This window comes from Leucoraja erinacea, chromosome 4, assembly GCF_028641065.1.
Source record: "Leucoraja erinacea ecotype New England chromosome 4, Leri_hhj_1, whole genome shotgun sequence".
NCBI lineage: Eukaryota > Metazoa > Chordata > Chondrichthyes > Rajiformes > Rajidae > Leucoraja > Leucoraja erinaceus.
Genome location: NC_073380.1, coordinates 57,326,971 through 57,344,979, shown reverse-complemented (window position 1 = coordinate 57,344,979; position 18,009 = coordinate 57,326,971). Strand labels below are relative to the sequence as shown.

The following is an 18,009-nucleotide window of genomic DNA, read 5'->3' as shown; positions in this document are numbered from 1 at the left end:
CAGTCACAACAGTGGAGGTGAACTCTCTGGGCAGATAGAACGGTCTGCATCTAACCAAGAGGAATTCAAGGTTAGCTGAGCAGTGACTCTCGATGATGGTGGAGTCCGTGCACCATGCTTTGTTTACATAAATGCACAGACCCCCCCCCCTCTGGTCTTACCAGAGTCTGATGTCCTGTCCGCTCGGAGTAAATGACGCCCCAATAGCTGGATGGCGCTGTCAGGAACGTCAGTGTTGAGCCAAGTTTCAGTGAAGATCAAGATGTTGCAGTCCTTGATCCGGTTGTGGGAGGTGATCCTTAGCCGGAGTTCATCCATTTTGTTTGCCAGTGAGCGCACGTTGGCGAGGAAAAGGCTAGGAATCGCTGCCCTGTGTGGGGCTAGCTCTAACCTGGCCTTTAACCCACCTCTGCGTCCCCGGCGGTGTTTTCGTACCCGTCGCCGTCTGTTGGTGCTTCTGGTGGGCCGAGCTGGCTTGGTGCGCGCTGGTGTTCTGCCGCTCCGTTGCTCCGCGTCTGCGTTACTCCGCAGGCGGTCTTCAGCCCCGCGGCTCTGCTGATGGTCTCCAGCCCCGGGGCTTACCTGGCGTTCTCCAGCTCCACGGGTCGGGTGGTGGTCTCCAGCTCCACGGGTCGGGTGGCGTTCTCCAGCTCCACGGGTCGGGTGGTGGTCTCCAGCTCCACGGGTCGGGTGGTGGTCTCCAGCTCCACGGGTCGGGTGGCGTTCTCCAGCTCCACGGGTCGGGTGGTGGTCTCCAGCTCCACGGGTCTCCAGCTCCACGGGTCGGGTGGCGGTCTCCAGCTCCACGGGTCGGGTGGCGGTCTCCAGCTCCACGGGTCGGGTGGTGGTCTCCAGCTCCACGGGTCGGGTGGTGTTCTCCAGCTCCACGGGTCGGGTGGTGGTCTCCAGCTCCACGGGTCGGGTGGTGGTCTCCACCTCCACGGGTCGGGTGGTGATCTCCAGCTCCACGGGTCGGGTGTCGGTCTCCAGCTCCGGGACTCACCTGGCGTTCTCCAGCTCCGCGGGACGGTTGGGCTCCGGGGATCGGGTGAGTACCGGGAGTCGGGCCAGGGCCGGGGGTCGGGTCAGGGCCGGGGATCGGGTGAGGAGGGGGTCCGGGGCCGGGGATCCGGTGAGGACCGGGGGTCGGGTCAGGGCCGGGGATCCGGTGAGGACCGGGAGTCGGGCGAGGACCGGGGATCCGGTGAGGGCCGGGAGTCGGGCCAGGACCGGGGGTCGGGTCAGGGCCGGGGATCGGGTGAGGACCGGGCGTCGGGCGTGGGCCGGGAGTCGGGCGAGAACCGGGAGTCGAGCGTGGGCCGGGAGTCGGGCGAGAACCGGGAGTCGGGCGAGAACCGGGAGTCGGGCGAGAACCGGGAGTCGGGCGAGGGCCGGGAGTCGGGCGAGGACCGGGGGTCGGGTCAGGGCCGGGGATCGGGCGAGAACCGGGAGTCGGGCGAGAACCGGGCGTCGGGCGTGGGCCGGGAGTCGAGCGTGGGCCGGGAGTCGGGTGAGGGTCGGGGGTTGGGTCAGGGCCGGGGATCGGGCGAGAACCGGGAGTCGAGTGAGGGCCGAGGGTCGGTTGGGCTCCGCGGGTCGGATGGCGGTCTCCAACCCCGCGACTCACCTGGCGGTCTCCAGTCGGGTGCTCTGTTGCTCTGATGAGCTCAGACGGAAGAGGGAGATTGTCCAAAAAGTTGTTGCAGCCGCAGGAACCGAAGTCCAGAAGTTCCTGTCGGCTGTACGAGATGAGTACAAGGCTGCTCCGAGTGAGCAGCCTTGAAGCAGGTAAGGGGATCGTTGCTATTTTTCCCATTCTAGGGAGACACAGGGCGTCGCGGTGTGCCCGCGCTCTGCCATTCCGTGTCTATCTTTGGGATATACGAGCATTTGCAGTTCCTTTTTATTACATTCTGTGATCTTCCTGTAAATAGGCACAACCATATTTATGTACAAGAGTGTGGAAATAGTAGATTTCAGTAGGCAAGAGTCACCATTGCTTCTGGCACTATTTTAAATTTTGTTTAGTTTATTATTGTCACATGTACCGAGGGACACTAAATGTCATAGTGTGAAATGTTTATATGGGGTAGAATTTGTCAAGTGTATTCAGGAGACCTTCCTCTGCCAATATGTAGAGGCCCCTACATGGGAGAGGGCAACGCATAATCTGGTCTTGGGGAATTGGGAGAGGCAAGTGGATGAAGTGTTTCTATGAGCCGTTTGGGACAAGTGACCAGATTAGGTCTAAGATAGATATGGATAGAGTCAGAGATGGCGCATGAGTTAAAATTCTACATTGGGGCAAAGCCAACTTTGAGGGTATGAGACAGGGTCTTGATCAAGTTGATTGGAGTGGGTTGCTTGAAGGAAATGACATAGATTAGAAGGATGTGCATCATATACAGGCACATGAGATCAGTTTAACTAGACATCATGTTCAGCACAAACTGTGGGCAGAAGGACCCTTCCCTGTGCTGTACAGTTCTATGTTATAATGTTTTCTACTTATGAATCAATTGCAAAATAGTAAAACCATTGGTGATGAATCTGTGGAACTCATTGCCACAGAAGGGATATTTGGGACAATGAATTATTTTAAGATAGAGATTGATGGATTTCTGATTAATTTTGATTGCTTATGGGGAGAAGGCAGGAGAATGGGGTTGTGAGAGAAAGATAGGTCAGGCATAATTGCATGGCAGAAGAGACTTGATGGGCTGATTGGCCTAATTTTGCTCCTAGAACTTATGAAGTCCAAAGAAAGTGCAATGTAGTAAATGTTGCTCTAACCATTTTATACTGTCACTTTACCTGCTGCCTGTAATGCAGGGGTGTGGCCAGGTTACTGAATATCATGCAGTTGCCTGTTTTTTTGATCTGTGGATATTAGTTCAAATCCCTACACGGCTACTGGTAAATTTATGCAACACACGAGCTAAGCATGAAATGACTGGATTGTTGTAAATATCCATCTGTTTCACTGACGTCCTTGCAAGAATGGAGTTCACTCTCCTCACTCGACATGGCGTGGAGTGCTTCTCATAGGGGCAGCATGGTGGCGCAGCGGGTAGAGCTGCTGCCTTACAGCGCCAGAGACCCGGAATCGATCCTAACTCCAGGTGTTGTCTGTACGGAGTTTGTACATTCGCCTGTGACCTCGTGAGTTTTTTCCTGGCGCTCCAGCTTCCTCCCGCACTCCAAAGACGTACAGGTTTGTAGGCTAATTGACTTTGTTTTATGGTAAATTTTCCCTCGTGTGTGTAGGATAGTGCTAGTGTACGGGGATCGCTTGTCGGCGCTGATTCAGTGGGCTGAAGGGACTGCTTCCGTATCTCTAAATAAAACTAAATTCATCAAGGATCTATAAATGTTGGAATCTTGAGAACAAAAACAAAAATGTGCTGGTATGACTCAGGGGTCAGGCAGCATCCGTGGAGGGAATGGACAGATAATGTTTCATCTTTGGACCCTCCTTTAGATTTTACTAAAGTTAAGTGACCTTTGCAAAGAACAGAATGTCAGTCAGAAAATGCCTTTACTTTAGACTTCAGAGCTATAGCATGGAAACAGGCCCTTCGGCCCATCGGGTTCATGCCGACCAGCGATCACCCATACACTAGTTCTATCCTACACACGAGTTACAATTTACAATACAAATCTACATGTTTTTGGAGTGCGGGAGGAAACCGGAGCACCCGGAGAAAACCCGTTCAATCATGGGGAGAACGTACAAACTCTGTACAGACAGCACGCGTAGTGAGAAAGAGAGAGCTAGATAGGGCTCTTAAAAATAGCGGAGTCAGGGGTCATGGGGAGAGGAATGGGGTACTGATTGGGGATGATCAGCCATGATCACATTGGAATGGCGGTGCTGGCTCGAAGGGCCAAATGGCCTGCTCCTGCACCTATTGTCTATTGTCATCTGGGTATTTTTAAAGCCGAGTTTTATAGGTTCTTGATTAGCAAGGATGTCTAAGGTTATGGGGAGAAGGCAGGAGAATTGGGTTGAGATGGTCAGCCCTGATCGAACGGGGGAGCAGACTCGATGGGCTGAATGGCCTAATTCTTCTCCTATGTTATATGTCTCATTAATGTCTTGTACAACTATTCAGGACTCGAGCGTCTGAGCTGTAGGGAGAGGTTGAGCATGCTGGACTCTATTCCTTGGAGCGAGGGAAGATGAGTGGTGATCTTATAGAGGTGTACAAAATCATGAGAGGAATAGATTGGATAGTCACACAGTCTCTTGCCCAGAATCGAGGACCAGATGACATAGGTTTAAGGTGAAGGGGGAAAGATTTATTAGGAACCTGAGGGGTAACCTTTTCAAACAGAATGGTGGGTGTATGGAACGAGCTGCCAGTGGAAGCAGTCGAGGCTGGGACTATTGCAACTTGGATAGGACAGGTTTGGAGGGATATGGGCCAATCGCAGGCAGGTGGGACTCATGTAGATGGAACATGTTGGTCGGTGTAGGCTAGTTGGGCTGATGGACTTGTTTCCATGCTGTAGGACTCTATGACACTATAACTACAACACAATGTCCCTACTTCTATACTCAATGCCCTTACTGATGAAGGCCAGCATGCCTGAGTCTTCGTCATCACTGTCTACTTGAGTTACCACTTTTGGGGAACTATGATCTCCTTCTTCCAATTTGTTACATTCCATGCTCGCAAAGTGGCCTCCTCTACTTTGGAACTGCCAAGTACATGTTGGGTGAGCAAACTCTTCCATTCAATCCACAGAAACGACCCTGACTTTCCAGTTACTCACTGTAACTTTCCATCCTACTTCAATTCTGACCTCTCTGTCTTGGCCCCTCAGGTTGCTCGGACAAAGCCCGATGAAAGCTGTGGAACTGACTTCTCATCTCTGCACCAGGTTCGTGAGATCATTCACTGGGTGGTTTGGCTTTGCTTTCAAGTATTCATTTGAACTAACTCAAGGGACATGGTACAGATCGCAATAGAGCACAACGAGTGCTGGCGATTGGTTTAAAAGCATGTTGGTGTTAGAAAGCAAGCTTCATCCAGAACAATTATGCAATATTTATCAATGACTATAGTCACAGTCTGTTCCTTGCTATCTTGGCTGCCTACCCCATGATACACTCCCTCTTTTCTCTCTATCCTGTTGATGTTTCTCTCTCCCTCTCTCCCTCTCCCCTTCTTCCTCTCTTCCTCTCGTCCCTCTCCCTCTCTCTCCCTATATTCCCCTCTTCCCTCTCTCTCTCTCTCTTCTACACTATCTCCCCTCACACACTCTCCCTCCCCTCTCTCCTGCTATCTCCCCCTCTCTCCCTTTCTCTCTTCTTTCCCTCTCTCTCCTCCCTTTACCCCTCTGTCCCTCACCCTTCCTCTCCATCCCTCTACCCCTCTGTCCCTCTCACCCTTCTTCTCCCTCACCCTACCCCTCTGTCCCTCCCCCTCCCCCCTCCCCCTCCTCCCCTCCCCCCCCCCCCCCCCCCCTCTCTCTCTCATTCACTGCGTTCCATGCCTGTTCTCACCGGTTCCATATTATTCCATGTTCACATCAATTTCCTACAAACCTGGGTCAATTTACAGGGGCCAATTAACTTGCAATCCCTGGTCTTTGCGATGTGGGAGGGAACCAGAGCACCTGGAGGAAACCTACGCGATCACAGGTAGAAAGTGCAAACTTCACACAGATAGATTCCAGAGGACAAATTCGAACCCGGGTCTTTGGTGCTGTGAGGCAGCAGCTCTAGCAGTTCCACCACTGTGCCTCCCTTCAATAACATGGCCCATTAGCTATTTCAGATCACCTCTCCGTTCCATTTTGCTATATGTCATTCGGTGTCTTGCTGTTAAATTACTTGTTTCGATTTTTACACTCTGTTAGCATGTTGCCAGTGAAGGTAATGTATTGGTTCTGACCCAAGTTCTCTTTCTAAATCTGAAGTATTTATTTCGAGAGGACTAGAATACAAAAACAGGGAGGTAATGCTGAGGCTTTATAAGCCACTGGTCAAATCGCATTTGGAGTATTGTGAGCAGTTTTAAGCTCCATATCTGAGCAGGGATGTGCTGGTGCTGGAGAGGGACCAGAGGAGGTTTATGAGAATAATCCCAAGAATGGTTGGGATGATGTTTGATGAGCGTTTGATGCACTGGACCTGTACCCGCGGGAGTTTAGAAGGATGAACGGTGACCTAATTGAAACTTATTTAGTAGTGAGAGGCGTAGATAGAGTGAATGTGGAGAGGATCTTTCCACTAATGGGAAAGTCTATGTCCAGAGGCCACAGCCGCAGAATAAAAGGACGTACCTTTAGAAAGGAGATGAGGAGGAATTTTTTTAGTCAGTGTGGTGAATTTGTGGAATTTATAGAAACATAGCAAATAGATGCAGGAGGAAGCCATTCAGCCCTTCGAGCCAGCACCACCATTCATAGTGATCATGGCTGACCATCCACAAAAACACAGGGAGGTATAGTTCAGTGGTAGAGCATTTGACTGCAGATCAAGAGGTCCCCAGTTCAAATCTGGGTGCCCCCTCACCAATATTTGTGATCAGCCATGATCATATTGAACCTGCACCTATTTTCTATGTTTCTATGTTAATCAGTAACCCGTGCCTGCCTTCTCCCCATACTTCTTGATTCCACTACCCCCTAGAGCACTATCTAACTCTCGTTTAAATTCATCCAGTGAAATGGCCTCCACTGCCTTTCGTGGCAGAGAATTCCACAAATTCACAACTCTCTGGGTGAATTCATTGCCACAGACGGCTGTGGATGCTAAGTCAATGGATATTTTTAAAGCGGAGATTAACAGATTCTTTTTTAGTATGACTGTCAGGGTTCATGGGGAGAGGGCATGAGAATGGGGCTGAGAGGGAACTATAGATAAGCGCATGATTGATTGGAGGAATAGACTTATGGGCCGAATGGCCTAATTCTGCTCCTCAACCTCAGTTTCAGCACATTCTTTCTTGTTAACATTGTCTTGACTTAACATCGTCATCATGTTTTGCTTTCCAAGCTCATGGCTGCTGTTAATATGTTAGTATTTACTTCACAACCCTTATTGTAATGTCAACTCCTCCATTTGTCTATGCTAACAAACTTCACCACACTGTTCCATCATAATATTAAAACTATGATGCAAAAGTATTTTAAAATAGGCTTATGTATTTAAAACATATAATGATATGTTTAAATTGCTTCAGTGTCCTAGGGCCATGGAAGCAGGCCCTTTGGCCCGACCTGCCCATGCCGACTAACATGCTCCATCTAAACTAGTCCCAACTGTCTGTTGTTGGCCTATATTCCTCTAAACCTACCCTATCCATGTACCTGTCCAAATGTTTCTTATATGTCGTTGCAGCACCTGCTTCAACTATCTCCTCTGGCACTTTGCACTTCAAGCACCAACATCAAATTCAACTATTGCAGATAACCAGCCATTCCTGTTTATGTCACCACGTTAAAGGAAAGATGTTGTGTAGCTGGAAAGGGAGCAGAGACGATTTACAAGGATGTTGTCAGGACCCGAGGGGCTGAGCTATGGGGGGAGGTTGAGCAGACTACGACTTCATTCCTTGGAGCGCAGGAGGATGAGGTGTGATCTTATAGAGGTGTATAAGATCACGAAAGGCGTAGATTGGCTGAATGCACAGAGTCCTTTACGCAGAGGAGACATTGCAGGCTTTGTAGGCTAGAGGCGAGTTTTGGTAAATGGGTTTAGTAGAAGGAGCTTAGACTTAGACTTGGACTTAGATATAAGTGTAGAAACAGGCTCTTTCACCCACCTAGTCCTCGCCGATCACAGATCACCCCGTACTCTACAACTATCCGACACTAGGGACAATTTACAATTTACAGAGCCAATTAACCTACAAACCTGTACATCTTTGGAGTGTGGGAGGAAGCCTGATTACCCAGAGAAAACCCACACGATCACAGGTACAAACTCCGTACAGGCAGCACCGATAGTCAGGATTAAACCTGAGTCTTGTGCTGTAAGGCAGCAAATCTACCGCTGAACCACTGTGCCGCCTTACTTAAACTAAACATCATGCTGTTTATCCTCCACCTGTACACTGTGGACGGCTTGATTGTAATCAAATATAGCCTTTTCGCTGACTGGGTATGCAAGAAAATGTTTTTCACTGTACCACAGTATTAGTGATAATAAACTAAACTAAACTGAACTTGGCGCGGCATGGTGGCGCAGCAGTAGAGTTACTGCCTTACAGCACCAGGGACCCGGTTTTGATCCTGAATACATGTGCTTTCTGTACAGAGTTTGTAATTTCTCCCCATGACCTGGTGAGTTTTCTCTGGGTGCTCCTGTTTCCTCCCACACGACATAGGCGTATAGGTTTGTTGTTTAATTTGACCAGTAAACATTGTAAATTGTCCCTGGTGTGTAGGATAGTGTTATTGTACAGGATCGCTGGCTGGAATGGGCTCAGTGGGCCGAAGAGATTTAGAGATCCCTGCTGGATCTCTAAACTAAACTAAACTAAACTAAACTAAACTAAACTAAACTAAACTAAACTAAACTAAACTAAGCAAAACTAAGCGTGGACTTTGTGTGCTTGTATGACACTTTGACTCTGTGAGAACATAATCCAAGCCTTTCTAAGTCACGAGAAAGCTGAGATTTAAATATAAAAAGTTACAAACAATTTCTAATTCTGAATGTCTAATTCATGTTAGAATGAATGCATTTCCTTAAAAAATGTGATTGTTCTGTTTTACTGTCCGAGTAAAGAAGCTAATGAACATGTTAAAGACTTTGATATTTTTCAATAGTTGCTGAAGTTCAGGAGACGTTTAGTTTCTGATTAAAATGTATCTTCATTTTTATGGCAAGTATTTAGTTAAATTACTTTACATAATCCACACATTTAGTAACAGATGGCAGAAAGATATGTTGAAGTGACTATGTGTCTGACAAATGGGTAATGAGGTTTTGTTTATGGGATTTTCTTAGTAGTGTGTACCTGAGATGTTTAGTTTGGTTTAGTTTAGAGATGCAACGTGGAAACAGGCTCTTCAGCCTACCATGACCGCGCCGACTAGCGATTCCAGCACACCAACACTATCCGACACACTAAGGACAATTTACAACTATACGAAACCAATTAGCTGCTAAATCCGTATGTCTTTGGAGTATGGGAGGAATCCGGAGCACCTGGAGAAAACCCACGAGAAGATACAAACTCCGTACAGACAGCACCTGTAGTCAGGATCGAACCCGGGTCTCTGGCGCTGTAAAGTAACAACTCTTTTGCTGCACCACTGCATTGCCCACAGACCATCCGTTGGTGAAGTGACTGTTGTAGAGTGGATCTTATTGTTGTGGAGAGGATCTGAGCAAGTGGAGAGACAGGAAGTGTGATGTGTAGGAAGGAACTGTAGATGCTGGTTTATGATACGATACGATATGATACGATAAACCTTTCTTCATCCCCGGAGGGAAGTTGGTCTGCCAACAGTCACAATAAGGTACATGAAAACGTGAAATTAAAATTAAATTAAAAGTGGAAATAAAGGAAAGGACAAGCGACTGTTGTCTGGCTGCCGTGTACACAGCGCCTTCACCGGAACAGATCAACAAACAAACAAACACAGACTTCTCCCCTGGACAGAGTCTCTCAAGCAAGAGCGCCTCCCCTCCTCCCCCACACAGGGTCCCCCTTTGTTCTGCCATCGTCCCTCATGTTGGTCCCCCCACGCCAAGTCCCCACTGTTCTTCACGGCGATCCCTGCACTCTGTTTACACTGAAGATAGACACAAATTGCTGGAGTATCTCAGTGGGTCAGGCAGCATCTCTGGAGGAAAGGAATAGATGATGTTTTGGGTCAAGACCCTTCTTCGGACTGAGAGTCAGGGGAGAGGGAAACTAGTGATATGAAGAGGTACAAAGAAGAAATGAATGAAAGGTATGAAAAGAACATTGGTTTTGAATGGTCCTATTTACACCTTTGGCAAAGCTTTTCACTGGACCCCTGTACACGTAACAATAATAAACCTAAACCTAATCCTAAACATTCTCTGTGTGACCATGTGGGTTTCCTCTGGGTGCTTTGTTTTCTCCATACATGGTTTGCATTACAGCCTGGGAATATGGTTTGGAACAGCTCCATCCAAGGCTGCAAGAAATCGCAGAGTTGTGGACATAGCCCAGACCATAACACAAACCAATTTCCTTTCCATTGATTCCACTCAAACTTCACGCTGCCTCGGCAAGACCACCAGCATCATCAAGTATGTCTCAACCCGGTCACTCCCTCATCTCCCCTCTCACATCAGGGAAGAGGTACAGAAGTGTGAAAACGCACACCTCCAGCATCAGGGACAGTTTCTTCCCAGCTGTAATCAGGCAACTGAACCATCCTCTCACTAATTAGAGATTGGTCCTGCCCTCCCACCTACTCCATTGGAGACCTTTGAACTATCTATAATCAGACTTTACTGGACTTTATCTTGCACTAAACATTATACAGTTTTTCCTGTATCTATACACTGTGGATGGCTTATCATATATTGTCTCTTTTGTGGATTGGATGGCATTCTACAACTAAACTTTTCACTGTACCTCGATACATGTGATAATAATAAAATAAAATAAATGAAACACATCCCAATGATATGTGGGCTTGTAGGTTAATTGGTACATTGCCCCTGGTGTGGTGAGCATGGCTGGGAAAGTAGTTCAACATTACTTACCTCTCAATTATTATCAATGCCTGATGGACTGTTTGATAATCTTCCCTTTGCAATCCATGGATGATTATTGGCTGGCATTCTTTTGATACAGGGAGAGGTCGAGTAGCCTGGGACTCTACTCCTTGGAACGCAAGAGGTTGAAGAGCGAACTTATAGAGGTGCAGAAAATCATGAGAGGAATAGATCAGGTAAATACACAGAGCCTTTTGTCCAGTGTAGGGGAATCGAGGACCAGAGGACATAGGTTTGAGGTGACGGGGAAAAGATTTAATAGGAATCTTGAGGTATAACTTTTCACACAAAGGATGGTTGGTGTATGTGGAATGAGGTTCCAGAGATGGTAGTTAAGGCAGGGACTATCCCAACATGTAAGAAACAATTAGACAGATACATGGATAGGACAGGTTTAGAGGGATATGGGGTAAACGCAGGCAGGTGGGACTAGTGTAGCTGGGACACGTTAGCCGGCATGGGCATGTTGGGCCGAAGGGCCTGTTTCCACACTGAATGACTCTATGATTGCTCTGCAGTTTAATAAATACATCAATGAATAAGGGTGTTTAGGAATGCCACATAATTATAAATATCATAAAACCACTGAAATGTAATATAATGTAAGCATAGATGCTGCTGCACCCGCTGAGTTTCTCCAGCAATTTTGTGTACCTGAAATGTAAGCTCATTCCTTGCAAGCTTTATGTGAAGAGACCTAAATGGTTCATAAATTACCTGTGTTCATTGGATCATGATTTATGTTTTTGTGGAGTAATGAGGCCATGCATTAAAACATGATGCAGCCCCCAAGTAGCCATGTGGGAGTCTCTCGAAGGAAACAGTTAAACTGCAAAAGTTTTGAGGATGCTCCAGGAAGAATATTCTCGCTGTTTAAATGCTGCAATGCACCATTTGATTGTTGCAGAGGCTTGACAGGCTGGGCACGGAGTGTAGCCTGATCTCCCAAGTGTGCAGAATTGAACGCCTTCTATCAGGAGTCCTGCCTCTGCTGTTTAGCTCCTGGCTTGTTTGGGTTCCGTGTCTCGTTAATGGCGGTGCAGAAATTGCAAGTCGAATTTGGAAGGGTCTGTGCAAACTAAAAACTGCAAATGCAGGTTTATCAAAAAGTACACAAAGTGCTGGAGTAACTCAGCAGGTCAAGAGTCATAGATTCATGCAGCGTGGAAACAGGCCCTTCGGCCCAACTTGTCCACGCTGACCAACATGTCCCATCTACACTAGTCTCACCTGCCTACATTTGGCCCATATGCCTCCAAACCTGTCCAATCCATGTACCTGTCCTATTTTTCTTAAACATAGCGATAGTACCTGCCTCAACCACCTCCTCTGGCAGCTTGTTCCATACACCCACCAGCCTTCATGTGAAAGTCACCAGGCAAGAGTCAAAACCTTAGAATTTACTTTAGACATTTAATGTGGAAACAGACCATCCAGCCCACCAAATGGGTGCCAACCAGCGACCACCCCATGGACCAGCACTATTCTACACACTTGGGACAATTTTATAATTTTACCAAAGCCAATTAACCTACAAACCTGTACATCTTTTTGTTTTAAAACAAAAATATTTATTCAAACATTAAAATAGTATTCACAACACAATAAGACAAAGCAGAACCCACCACCATAGTAGAAGACAAAACAAATATACCTAGTAAACTATTAAACAACTACCTTGTCCAGGATAAACCTATACATCTTTGGAGTGTGGGAGGAAATCTGAGAACCAAGAGAAAACCCATGTAGTCACAGGGAGAATGTACAAACTCCGTAGTCAGGATAGAAGCCAGGTCTCTGGCGCTGTAAGGCAGCATCTCCACCGCAGCGCCACCGTGCCACCTTGATTTCTCTCACACCCACTCTGGCGATCCATCAGTACTTTCAATTACCACTCAGTGTTTTCCCCTGAAAATAAACAGCCACAGAAGGTCATGCTGGTATAAGCTAAGAGCTGTAATCAGCCTTCAGGCAAGAGAACCACGGTTAATTTTGGACGCCACTCTCAGACGGAAGAGGCACCAGGGAAACACCTCTTCCTGCTGAAGCAAAACAAATCATAGTAACCAAGACTGTGAGGAGTGGATAATGGGTTATTGTGCATCTTGATTTCAAACCCCAACTAGGAAATGCTGCAGGGAGTTCTGCTGAGACCAGAACACAGTGGAGTCTTTAGACTGTAGAGGCCCTTCAGCCCACCGAGACCGCGCTGACCAGCGATCACCCCGGACACTGACACTATGCTACACACCAGGAACAATTTACAATGTACACAAACCAATTAACCTACAAAAACCTCTTCGTCTTTGGTGTGTGGGAGGAAACTGGAGCACCCGGAGAAAACCCACATGGTCACAGGGAGAACTTATAGTACAAACTCCACATAGACAGCACCCGTAGTCAGGATCAAAGCCAGGTCTCTGGTGCTATAAGGCAGCAACTCTACCGCAGTGCCATTGCACCACACTAGTCAATTGGACACAAAAAGCCGGAGTAACTCAACGGGACAGGCAGCATCTGTGGAGAAAAGGAATAGGTGATGTTTCAGGTCAAGACTCTTCTTCAGACTGAATAGTCAAAGCCTGAAGAAGGGTCTCGATCTGAAACATCACCCATTCCTTTTCTCCAGAGATGTTGCCTGACCCGCTGAGTTACTGCAGCATTTTGTGTCTATCTTCGTTGTAAACCAGCATCTACAGTTCCTTCCCACACACTTCATATTTATAGATGATGGTCGAGGAAATTCAATGGGACTAGTTTAGTATGAAGTGAATTGGGACGAATGAGGAAATCCTAGTGTCCCACCTCACTATGAGAAGACTTAATGGGAAGCGACTTGTGTGATGGGGTAAATGCTATCTGCGCTGAGGAAAATGCATTTGCTTATCTGCCCTTGTTTAGCCCAGCAAGACGTAAACTGTTTGTGACAGGCAAATAGAATTCCCTGGCAGTCTGAAGCACAACTTGCCTCATCAATGTCCGAACTGGTCCTCGTAATTAAACCTTGAGAACATGCTCATTTGCCATTTTATCAAGTTGTCAGAGGGCATTCCTAAAGGGGGGAATATTTTGTTCCGGTTAGCGAAATCTCTATGATAAATATCTCTCGTGAATAGGTGTTGTCATTTTGAATGGACTGTTGAGTTCATGTAGCCTTGCTGCCATTTATACATGCGAATAACTTTCAAACATGAGTAGCCGCACTAAAGTATCGGTGGCGTTCTCTTCTATTCTAGCATTCACACAGTCATGATTCAATAGTGCTTTATTTGTCACACGTACAACTGCACAGTGAAATTCTTTTTGCTTATTAACACATGCAGGCGCCACCATGTTTTGGCACCATTTTAAAAGAGCAAATTCCGGTCAGCCCGAGCACTTGGTCTACTGAGGCGGCTCCCGATCCTGGTAAGCCTCTGGCTCCTCTGGGTCCTGACAATCGTACTGGGGTAAAAGATTCTATGCATTCACCCTATCAATCCCCATCATGATTTTATACTCTGCTACACGGTGGCGCAGCGGTAGAGTTGCTTCCTCACAACGCCAGAGTTTTGATCCTGACTACGTGTGCTGTCTGTACGGAGTTTGTACCTTCTCCCCGTGACCTGCGTGGGTTTTCTCTGGGTGCTCCGGTTTCCTCCCACACTCCAAAGACGTGCAAGTTTGTAAATTAATTGGCTTTGGTACCAACTAGGCCAGGCACCAACCTGACCCTCGTTCCTCCATTTGCTCCATTTTATCTGTCACTATTGATTTGAGATAACGGGACAATTAGATTCAAATAATAATTGACAGTGTTCAAAAATGTCACTAAGTTGGAAAATGTGACGAGGTTTATGTTCATACAGTAAGTCATAGGAGCAGAAATAGGCCATTCGGCCTGTTGAGTCTACTCCACCATTCAATAGTGGCTGATATTTTGCTCTTAAACACATCTTCCCCAGAATCTTTGATACCCTTACCAATCAAGAACATGTCAATCTCTGTTTTAAAAATACACAATGATGGTCTATGGCAATGACAGCCGTCTATGGCAATAAATTCCACAGATTTTCCACCCTCTGACTAAAGAAATTCCTCCTTATCCCCTTTCTAAACCTATGTCCTTTTTAAAGATACAAGGATTTTGCCAGGAGTTTGAGCTATAGGAAAAGAATGGGCAGGCTGCGCCTTTATTCCTTGGAACGCAGGAAGGTGAAGGGTGAAGTTTAATTTAGTTTAGAGATACAGCACGGAAACAGACCCTTCGGCCCACCGAGTCCACACCAGCCAGCAATTCCCATACACAGGAATTATCCTTCACAATAGGAACAATTTCCAGAAACCAATTAACCTACAAATAGCATGTCTTTGGAATGCGGAAGGAAACCTGAGCACCCGGGGAAATCGCCACAGGATCGCATGGAGAACATACAAACTATTTACAGACAGCATTGTAGTCAGGATCGAACCCTGGTCTCTGGCGCTGTAAGGCAGCAACTCTATCGCTGCGCCACTGTGCTGTAATCACTCAGGATAGCATGGAGGAAGCAACTCAGGAAATGGGCTTAATTCAGGAGGAGGGAATTAGAAATGTCAGACTAGTGCAGCAAAGCAGAAACACTACCATCTCAACTCAGTCACCTGCGTAATATGCTGCCAGCCTTTAAATATCCAGCCTTTGTGGATTTTTTCATAACATTTGCAATCATCACTGGCTCAGTTTCAATACATTCCTAATTCCTGGTTCACAATTGTAGGCCGCACAGTGGCGCAGCGGTAGAGTTGCTTCGTCACAGTGCCAGAGACCCGGTTTTGATCCTGACAATGGGTGCTGTCTGTACAGTTTGTACATTCTCCCTGTGACCTGCGTGGATTTTTTCCAAATGCTCTGGTTTCGTCTCACACTGCAAAGATAGTGTTAGTGTGCAGGGATTGCTTGTCAACACAAACTCACTAGGCCGAGGGGCCTGTTTCCGCCCTGTATCTCTCAGATCTAAAGTAACTTCTAAAGTCTAAAACTCCAGAAAGAGGAATAAAAGAATGGATTATTTGCCTGTATTTCTAAAGTCTAAAGCATAGTTTGATGTAGCTGGCTTGTATTGGCATGTGGGCCAAGGCTGGTGCAATTTAAAGAAGGGTCCCTAGCAGAAAATTCACCTATTCCTTCTTTCCAGAGACAGAGATGTTGCCTGTCCCACTGTGTTACTCCAGCATTTTGGGTCTACCTTCGATTTAAACCAGCATCTGCAGTTATTTCCTACACATCACCTATTCATGTTCTACAGATATGCCATTTGACCCGTTGAGTTACTCCAGCATTTTCAGTCTATCTTTGGTCCCCAATGGACAACCTGGCATCAGGTCCTGGCCACATCTACAGACGACTGACTGGATATGGCCAGGTTATGGTAGATTCCTGCTGGATATTCTCCAGGGAACTGGTCACAATTCCAAGACACACCGTGTTGGAGTTGGCGTTCAAAGAAACGGGCGATTTATTAAAACTGGTGGGCACCAGGAGACCAGTGAGAGCTGATCTCCTGAGCATGACTGAACTTTTACATTTTCAGATGACAAGATTACACAGAAACTTGATTAACAGTAAAATGAGGTCTTGTTTACAGAATGGGGGTTACAGAAAGACTTAATTAGTATCAAACAGAATAATATGATTATCTACAAGTATAACTATAGAAGTTGGGAGGTCATGTTGCAGTTATATAAGACGATTTTGTGAGGCTGCATTTAGAGTATTGTGTTCAATTCTGCGCACCATGCTGTCGGAAAGATGTTGTCAAGTTGGAATGGGTACAGAGAAGATTTACGAGGATGTAGCCAGGACTTGAGAGTCTGAGCTGTTGGGAGAGGTTGAGCAGGCTGGGACATTATTCCTTGGAGCGCAGGAGGATGTGGGGTGATATTATAGAGGTGTATAAAATCATGAAAGGAATAGATTGGGCAGACACACAATGACACAAAGATTTTATAAGAGCCTGAGGGTGGTGGGTGTATGGAATGAGGTGCCAGAGGAGGTAGTTGAGGCAGGGATTATTGCAACTTTTCAGAAACATGGACCAAATGCAGGCAGGTGGGGCTAGTGCGGATGGGACATGTTGGTCGGGTTGGCAAGTTGGGCCGAAAGGCCTGTTTCCACGCTGTATCACTCTATGACTCCAACTTAGTTGACAGTAGATCCAATTTTCTGTTACAATGAGATCCCCTCATCCCCTCCTAGATCCCCCCTCAACCTCCTAACTTCTAGAGAGTATAAACCAACCGAAGCACCCAGGGAAAATCCACTCGGTCACAGGGAAAAGGTACAAACTAGATACAGACAGCACCTGTAGTCAGGATTGGACCCGGGCCTCTGGCTCTGTAAGGCAGCAACTCTACTGCTGTGCCACTGTGCCGCCCCCAACGTGCACCTGTTGGGCAGTAGACAAACTGCAGTGGGTCAAGGTGGCCCAGTAGACTAGATTTAATGCGTTCCCGAAACAGCTTGTCTAAACATTTCATGATGATGGACGGTGGATAAGGGCCAAGGGCAGGTGGGAGGGACTAGTGCAGATGGGGCGGCTTTGCCAGCATGAGCAACGTGGGCAGAAGGACCTGTTTCCGAGACTCTGTGGTTATTTACCCTGCATTTTGCTAACACCAACCCAGCATCTTGCTAACCTGCACTGCAACCACACAGCAGATCGAACCCAATAACTCGGAGCAAGAACACATTTATCCATCTACCTGACAACTGTGTGGCCTCAGTTCCCATGATCTACAATTAGCAAAGAACAAACAAAGAGGATGACAAATCTTTCCAGCTGCATGTGATTAGACCACAGACTCCTCAGCATGAGTACCCGAGATATTTCAAAGTGGCAGCCATGGCAGTTCATAAAAAAATATCAGTTCTGCTACCTGAAATGGAAAATAACAATTGCTTGGAATCTCATCATTGAAATTTATAATTGGAACAGTAACAATACTTCCATTAAAAACCACGAGTCTGGCAAACGTACAATTACAGAACTCTCAACTTGGCTTATTGTATTTCAAATAAGCATATTAATTTAACTCCATTTGTGCTGACTTCTTTGGAAAAAAATCCCATGTGAGCCTTTACGAGACAAAAGCATTCTCTGTACTTCCTTTGTCGTTTTCACCAGTGTTCATGGAATGGAGTTGCACCATTTAACATGCAGGTTAAGAGCAGTATTATTACAGAGTCCAAAGATTAGTTTAAGCGGCAGTGCGTTAAATAAAGCAACAAAACCCAGCTCTGCCTCATTCACATTGCTGGTGCCTTTCTC

General features: G+C 46.7%; 1 non-coding gene across 1 annotated transcript; it reads left to right on the top strand.

Moving 5' to 3' along the window:
- Window positions 1-6,451: 6,451 nt before the first annotated feature.
- trnac-gca (transfer RNA cysteine (anticodon GCA)) lies at window positions 6,452-6,523 on the top strand. Its single transcript has one exon. It is a non-coding gene; the product is annotated as a tRNA-Cys (tRNA).
- Window positions 6,524-18,009: the final 11,486 nt, after the last annotated feature.